General features: G+C 50.5%; 1 protein-coding gene across 1 annotated transcript in view; it reads right to left on the reverse strand.

The window, feature by feature from the left end:
- Window positions 1-3,354, reverse strand: part of INO80D (INO80 complex subunit D) — a 101,528-nt gene extending 98,174 nt beyond the window's left edge. The window contains exon 1 of the mRNA XM_038749830.1: window positions 3,277-3,354. The gene's annotated coding sequence lies outside the window, so the exon portion shown is untranslated. The remainder of the gene's footprint in view (window positions 1-3,276) is intronic.
- Between the last annotated feature and the right edge of the window lie 4,508 nt (window positions 3,355-7,862).

The following is a 7,862-nucleotide window of genomic DNA, read 5'->3' on the forward strand; positions in this document are numbered from 1 at the left end:
GGCATGAAAGATAAGTCACACATGGCGAAACCATACCCACCCGGGACAGAAACACACACGCGAACTGTACTATGAAGTAAGTGACTCCAGGAAAATATTTTCCCCGCTGCAAAGCGGATGACCATGGATGGAAGTGAAACATCTCCCCTTCTAAAATCCTTCGAGGTTCCGGGGCACCGAGATTTGTCCCAATCTAATTACTGAAAGTCCAGAAGGCAATTCAAAATGAAAATAAAAAAGCCACCCACCGATCCGAACCTCAGCACCTCACCTAGATCGAATTTGGTTTTCTAAATCCTTCTTTTTGACCCCTTTCACAGGAGGGCAGTTATTCCACCTGACATCTACCTGGTGGTTTTCCTGCGCGTTTCCTTTTTTTTTTTTTGGCCTAGTGTTGGATAAAAGAAGCATAGTTCAGTGGAAAGCGCACGGGCTTGGGAGGCAGAGGTCTTGGGTTCAAATCCCCACTCTGCCAAGTGTCAGCTGTGTGACTTTGGGCAAGTCACAACTTCCAGCTCTTAGAATAGTGCTGTGCACATAGTAAGGGCTTAATAAATGCCATCATTATTATTATTATTATTATTCTCTGTGCCTCAATTACCTCATCTGTAAAACAGGGACTAAGACTGTGAGCCACACATGGGACAACCTGATAATAATAATAATAATAATAATGGTATTTGTTAAGTGCTTACTATGTGCAAAGCACCGTTCTAAATGCTGGGGGGGATACAAGGTGATCAGGTTGTCCCATGCTGGGGCTCACGGTCATTCACTCATTCAATCGTACTTATTGAGCGCTTACTGTGTGCACAGCACTGTACTAAGAGCCTGGGAAGTACAAATTGGCAACATATAGAGACGGTCCCTACCCAACAATGGGATCACAGTCTAGAAGGGGGAGACAGACAATAAGACAAAACGTATTAACAAAATAAAATAGAATAGTAAATATGTACAAGTGAAAGTCTTAATCCCCATTTTACAGATGAGGTAACTGAGGCACAGAGAAGTTAAGCGACTTGCTTAACTTGTCACACAGCTGACAAGTGGCAGGGCAGGGATTTGAACCCATCCTCCCCAGCGCTTAGAACAGTGCTTGGCACATAGTAAGCGCTTAACAAATGCCATTATTATCAGCGCTTAGAACAGTGCTTCGCGCATAGTAAGCGCTTAACAAATGCCATTATTTTCAGCGTTCAGAACAGTGCTTCGCGCATAGTAAGCGCTTAACAGATGCCATTATCAGCGCTTAGAACAGTGCTTCGTGCACAGTAAGCGCTTAACAAATGCCATTATTACCAGCGCTTAGAACAGTGCTTCGCGCATAGTTAGCGCTTAACAAATGCCATTATTATCAGCGTTCAGAACAGTGCTTCGCGTATAGTAAGCGCTTAACAAATGCATTATCAGCGTTCAGAACAGTGCTTCACGCATAGCAGGCGCTTAACAAATGCCATTATTCAGAACAGTGCTTCGCGCATAGTAAGCGCTTAACAAATGCCATTATTATCAGCGTTCAAGACAGTGCTTCGCGCATAGTAAGCACTTAACAAATGCCATTATTATCAGCGTTCAAGACAGTGCTTCGCGCATAGTAAGTGCTCAAATACCATCATTATTATTATCTTCATTCATTCAATCGTATTTATTGAGCGCTTACTGTGTGCAGAGCACTGTACTAAGCGCTTGTGAAGTACCAGTTGGCAACATATAGAGACGGTCCCTACCCGACAGCGGGCTCACAGTCTGATTTGGGATGAAAACTGGGATGCAGTGGGGGCGAATAAAGAGGCTTTAAAAGCGGGTGACCCTTCCTCCCCCCACCCCATCCCGATTCCTACTTTTTGTAGTGAAAGGTGGGTTTCCCCTTGACTCTCCCGGGACTCCAGGGTGGGCTAGGCCCCCCTTTCACTCATTCATCTATTCAATCGTATTTATTGGGCGCTTACGGTGTGCACAGCACTGTACTAAGCGCTTGGGAAGTCCAAGTTGGCCACATAAGGATCGTGCAGTTGGGGCCGAGGTGGCCCCTGCCCCTCTCCCCCTTCTAGCCTGTGAGCCCGCCGTTGGGTAGGGACCGTCTCTATCTGTTGCCAACTTGGACTTCCCAAGCGCTTAGTACAGTGCTCAGCGCGCAGTAGGCGCTCAATAAATACGACCGAATGACTGAACAGAGCGTTCAGGTTGCGGGCTGCCCAAAGGGGGGAGGAAAGGCCATTTTTAAGTCTGCAAACGCGTCGGTGAGGGGTGGGCGCCCACCGCCCGGGTCATCCTCCGACAACTCGCCCCTTCTCATCATCATCATCATCATCATCATCAATAATCGTATTTATTGAGCGCTTACTGCGTGCAGAGCACTGTACTAGGCGCTTGGGAAGTCCAAGTTGGCAACATATAGAGACGGTCCCTACCCAACAGTGGGCTCACAGTCTAAAAGGGGAAGACTTGGACTTCCCAAGCGCTTAGTCCGGTGCCCCGCACACGGTAAGCGCTCACTAAATAGGCTGGAAGGGATGAATGAATGATTGATGAATGAATGAATGCATCCCCCCACCCCCCCAGCTTTTTGGGGCGGGGGCTTCGGGGACCCCCCTGGCCCCGGGCCTGGGGTGGGGCCTGTGGGGAGGTTCACTCACTCACTCACTCGTATTTATTGAGCGCTCCCGAGGTGCGGGGCACTGTACTAAGCGCTTGGGAAGTCCAAGTTGACAACCTATAGAGATAGTCCCTACCCGACAGTGGGCTTACAGTCTAAAAGGGGGAGGCTTGGACTTCCCAAGCGCTTAGTCCGGCGCCCCGCACACGGTAAGCGCTCACTAAATAGGCTGGAAGGGATGAATGAATGATGAATGAATGAATGAATCCCCCCAACCTTTTGGGGCGGGGGCTTCGGGGACCCCCCTGGCCCCGGGCCTGGGGTGGGGCCTGTGGGGAGGTTCCCTCACTCACTCACTCAGTCGTATTTATTGAGCGCTCCCGAGGTGCGGGGCACTGTACTAAGCGCTTGTGGAAGTCCACACAGAGCCGGTCCTGCCCCAACATGGGGCGTTACCCGTCCCCATCGCAGGAGGGGAAAGAGAGTTTCAACGGGCGCCTCGGGGGGACCCCAACATAATGGGGGGAAAGCCTGGCCGCGGGAGAGGGCCGCGGCCTAGTGCGGCCCGCGGCGCCCCGCCCGATCCCCGGCCTCGCGTCCCGCCGCCCGCCGGCCCGGCCCGGCCCCGCGCGCTACGGCAGGCCGAGGCCGCGGCCGGGGCCCGCCGCGCTGCTCACCGGGCGGCCGCTTCTTGTCCTCCGTCGTCGTCCCCCCTGTGCCCTCGGCCTCGCCGGCGGGTCACGGGGCCGGGGGCTCCGGGCCAGGGCTGCCCAAAGACGACGACGACGACGACGAGGCCCTACCGCCCGTCCGCCGCCGCCGCCGCCGCCGCCGCCAACAACAACGCCGCCCTCCTCGCCGCCGTCCTCCTCCTCCTCCTCCTCCGCTGCCGCCGTCAGCCGAGGGCCGCCAGGATCATCCTTTAATCGGGGGAACTCCCGAGCGGTCCCGGGATGGCCGGTTCTGGAGGGGAAATCGGTGACTGGAGGCTCCGTCCGCCGTGGCGGGGCTGCTGGGGCGGCTCGAGCGGAGCCCTCAGCCTCCCACAGCACCACTACAGGCACTCCGGCGACATAACACCAGCCGCCTCAGCCCGGGCCCGGGCAAACGACAACTCTCCTACCATCTTGGAGGGACCGAAAAAGGGGGCCCGGGGTTGGGGGGGGCGTCCGCTACGACGCTCGGGGACCGCGGGGGAACCTCCTTCCTCCCCCCCCTCGGGAAAAAAAGCCATCTTTCCCCCCCCCCCCCCAGGCCGCCCCCTCCAAGCCGCGTCCCCCGACCACCTGCCCAGGTGCCACTGAGGAAAAATCAGGGGCCCGGAGGGGGAAAAAGCCATCTTCCTCTCTGCACCTGACAGAAACATTCCTTTGGATGCGACCAGAAAGAGATTAATGATAATAATGGCCTTCAAGGCCCTACTGAGAGCTCACCTCCTCCAGGAGGCCTTCCCAGACTGAGCCCCTTCCTTCCTCTCCACCTCATCCCCCTCATCTTACCTCCTTCCCTTCCCCACAGCACCCGTATATATGTTTCTACATATTTATTACTGTATTTATTTTACTTTTACATATCTGTTCTATTTATTTTATTTTGTTAGTATGTTTGGTTTTGTCGTCCGTCTCCCCCTTCTAGACTGTGAGCCCGCTGTTGGGTAGGGACTGTCTCTAGATGTTGCCAACTTGGACTTCCCAAGCGCTTAGTACAGTGCTCTGCACACAGTAAGCGCTCAATAAATACGATTGATTGGTTGCCTTTCCAGACTGAACCCCTTCCTTCGTCTCCCCCTCATCTTACCTCCTTCCCTTCCCCACAGCACCCGTATATATGTTTGTACATATTTAGTACTCTATTTATCTTACTTGTACATATCTGTTCTATTTATTTTATTTTGTTAGTATGTTTGGTTTTGTTGTCCATCTCCCCCTTCTAGACTGTGAGCCCGCTGTTGGGTAGGGACCATCTCTATATGTTGCCAACTTGGACTTCCCAAGCGCTTAGTGCTTAGTACAGTGCTCTGCACACAGTAAGCGCTCAGTAAATACTATTGATTGGTTGCCTTTCCAGACTGAGCCCCTTCCTTCCTCTCCCCCTCATCCCCCTCTCCATCCTCCTCATCTTACCTCCTTTGCTTCCCCACAGCACCCGTATATATGTTTCTACATATTTAGTACTCTATCTATTTTACTTTTACATATCTGTTCTATTTATTTTATTTTGTTAGTATGTTTGGTTTTGTTGTCCGTCTCCCCCTTCTAGACTGTGAGCCCGCTGTTGGGTAGGGACCATCTCTATATGTTGCCAACTTGGACTTCCCAAGCGCTTAGTACAGTGCTCTGCACACAGTAAGCGCTCAATACATACGATTGATTGATTGCCTTTCCAGACTGAGCCCCTTCCTTCCTCTCCCCCTCATCCCCCTCTCCATCCTCCTCATCTTACCTCCTTCCCTTCCCCACAGCACCCCGTATATATGTATATATGTTTGTACATATTTAGTACTCTATTTATTTTACTTTTACATATCTGTTCTATTTATTTTATTTTGTTAGTATGTTTGGTTTTGTCGTCCGTCTCCCCCTTCTAGACTGTGAGCCCGCTGTTGGGTAGGGACTGTCTCTAGATGTTGCCAACTTGGACTTCCCAAGCGCTTAGTACAGTGCTCTGCACACAGTAAGCGCTCAATAAATACGATTGATTGGTTGCCTTTCCAGACTGAGCCCCTTCCTTCCTCTCCCCCTCATCCCCCCTCCATCCTCCTCATCTTACCTCCTTCGCTTCCCCACAGCACCCGTATATATGTTTGTACATATTTAGTACTCTATTTATTTTACTTTTACATATCTGTTCTATTTATTTTATTTCGTTAGTATGTTTGGTTTTGTTCTCCGTCTCCCCCTTCTAGACTGGGAGCCCGCTGTTGGGTAGGGACTGTCTCTATATGTTGCCAACTTGGACTTCCCAAGCGCTTAGTACAGTGCTCTGCACACAGTAAGCGCTCAATAAATACGATTGATTGGTTGCCTTTCCAGACTGAGCCCCTTCCTTCCTCTCCCCCTCGTCCCCCTCTCCATCCTCCTCATCTTACCTCCTTCCCTTCCCCACAGCACCCGTATATATGTTTGTACATATTTATTACTCTATTTATTTTACTTTTACATATCTGTTCTATTTATTTTATTTTGTTAGTATGTTTGGTTTTGTTCTCCGTCTCCCCCTTCTAGACTGTGAGCCCACTGTTGGGTAGGGACTGTCTCTATATATTGCCAACTTGGACTTCCCAAGTGCTTAGTACGGTGCTCTGCACACAATAAAGCAGCGTGGCTCAGTGGGAAAGAGCAGGGGCTTTGGAGTCAGAGGTCATGGGTTCAAATCCCAGCTCCGCCAACTGTCAGCTGTGTGACTTTGGGCAAATCACTTAACTTCTCTGGGCCTCAGTTACCTCATCTGTAAAATGGGGATTAAGACTGTGAGCCCCCCGTGGGACAACCTGATCACCTTGTAACCTCCCCTGTGCTTAGAACAGTGCTTTGCACATAGTAAGCGCTTAATAAATGCCATTATTATTATTATTATTATTAATAAGCGCTCAATAAATATGATTGATTGATTGCCTTTCCAGATTGAGCCCCTTCCTTCCTCTCCCCTGCGCCCCCTTCTCCATCCCCATCATCTTACCTCCTTCCCCTCCCCACAGCACCTGTATATATGTATATATGTTTGTACATATTTATTACTCTATTTTACTTTTACATATCTGTTCTATTTATTTTATTTTGTTAGTATGTTTGGTTTTGTTCTCCGTCTCCCCCTTATAGACTGTGAGCCCACTGTTGGGTAGGGAATGTCTCTATATGTTGCCAACTTGGACTTCCCAAGCGCTTAGTACTGTGCTCTGCACACAGTAAGCACTCAATAAATACAACTGATTAATTGACTGATTAAGCGCTTACTAGGCTCTAAGCTCTGGGGAGGTTACAAGGTGATCAGGCCGCGCCACGTGCGACTCACAGTCTTTATTTGACAGATGAGGTGACTGAGGCGCAGAGGAGCTAAGCGACTGGCCCAAAGTCACCCAGCTGACGGTTGGCGCAGCCAGGATTTGAACCCATGACCTCTGACTTCAAAGCCCCGGCTCGGGGGGCTCACGTTCATTCATTCATTCAATAGTACTTTGAGCGCTTACTGTGTGCAGAGCACTGTACTAAGCACTTGGGAAGTCCAAGTTGGCACCATCTAGAGACGGGCCCTACCCAGCAGCGGGCTCACAGTCTAGAAGGGGGAGACAGACAACAAAACAAAACATATTAACAAAATAAAATAAATAGAATAAATATGTACAAATAACCATTTGACAGATGAGGTGACTGAGGCACAGAGAAGTGAAGTGACTTGCCCAAAGTCCCACAGCTGACAATTGGCGCAGCCGGGATTTGAACCCATGACCTCTGACTCCAAAACCCGGGTTCTGGGGGGGCTTCACAGTCTTCAGCCCCATTTGACAGATGAGGTGACTGAGGCACAGAGAAGTGAAGTGACTTGCCCAAAGTCACACAGCTGACAATTGGTGCAACTGGGATTTGAACCCATGACCTCTGACTTCAAAGCCCAGGCTCACAGGGGCTTCACAGTCTTCAGCCCCATTTGACAGATGAGGTGACTGAGGCATAGAGAAGTGAAGTGATGTGCCCAAAGTCACCCAGCTGACAGTTGGCACAGCTGGGATTTGAACCCATGACTTCTGACTTCAAAGCCCGAGTTCTGGGGGGGCCTCACAGTCTTCAGCCCCATTTGACAGATGAGGTGACTGAGGCACAGAGAATCAATCAATCAATCAATCGTATTTATTGAGCGCTTACTATGTGCAGAGCACTGTACTAAGCGCTTGGGAAGTACAAATTGGCATCACATTTGGCATAGAGAAGTGGAGTGACTTGCCCAAAGTCACCCAGCTGACAGTTGGCACAGCCAGGATTTGAACCCATGACTTCTGACTTCAAAGCCCGGGTTCTGAGGGGGCTTCACAGTCTTCAGCCCCATTTGACAGGTGAGGTGACTGAGGCACAGAGAAGTGAAGTGATTTGCCCAAAGTCACACAGCTGACAATTGGCGCAGCCGGGATTTGAACCCATGACCTCTGACTCCAAAGCCCGGGCTCTTTCCATTGAGCCACCCTGCTTCTCCAGTTTTCCTCTCCTGGTAATCCCTTGAGGATTAATGGGATCTTCCAGAGAAGGAATGGCTTTTGGCTACAGGACATTCT

The sequence above is a fragment of the Tachyglossus aculeatus genome, chromosome 7, assembly GCF_015852505.1.
Source record: "Tachyglossus aculeatus isolate mTacAcu1 chromosome 7, mTacAcu1.pri, whole genome shotgun sequence".
In the NCBI taxonomy this organism is placed as follows: Eukaryota; Metazoa; Chordata; class Mammalia; order Monotremata; family Tachyglossidae; genus Tachyglossus; species Tachyglossus aculeatus.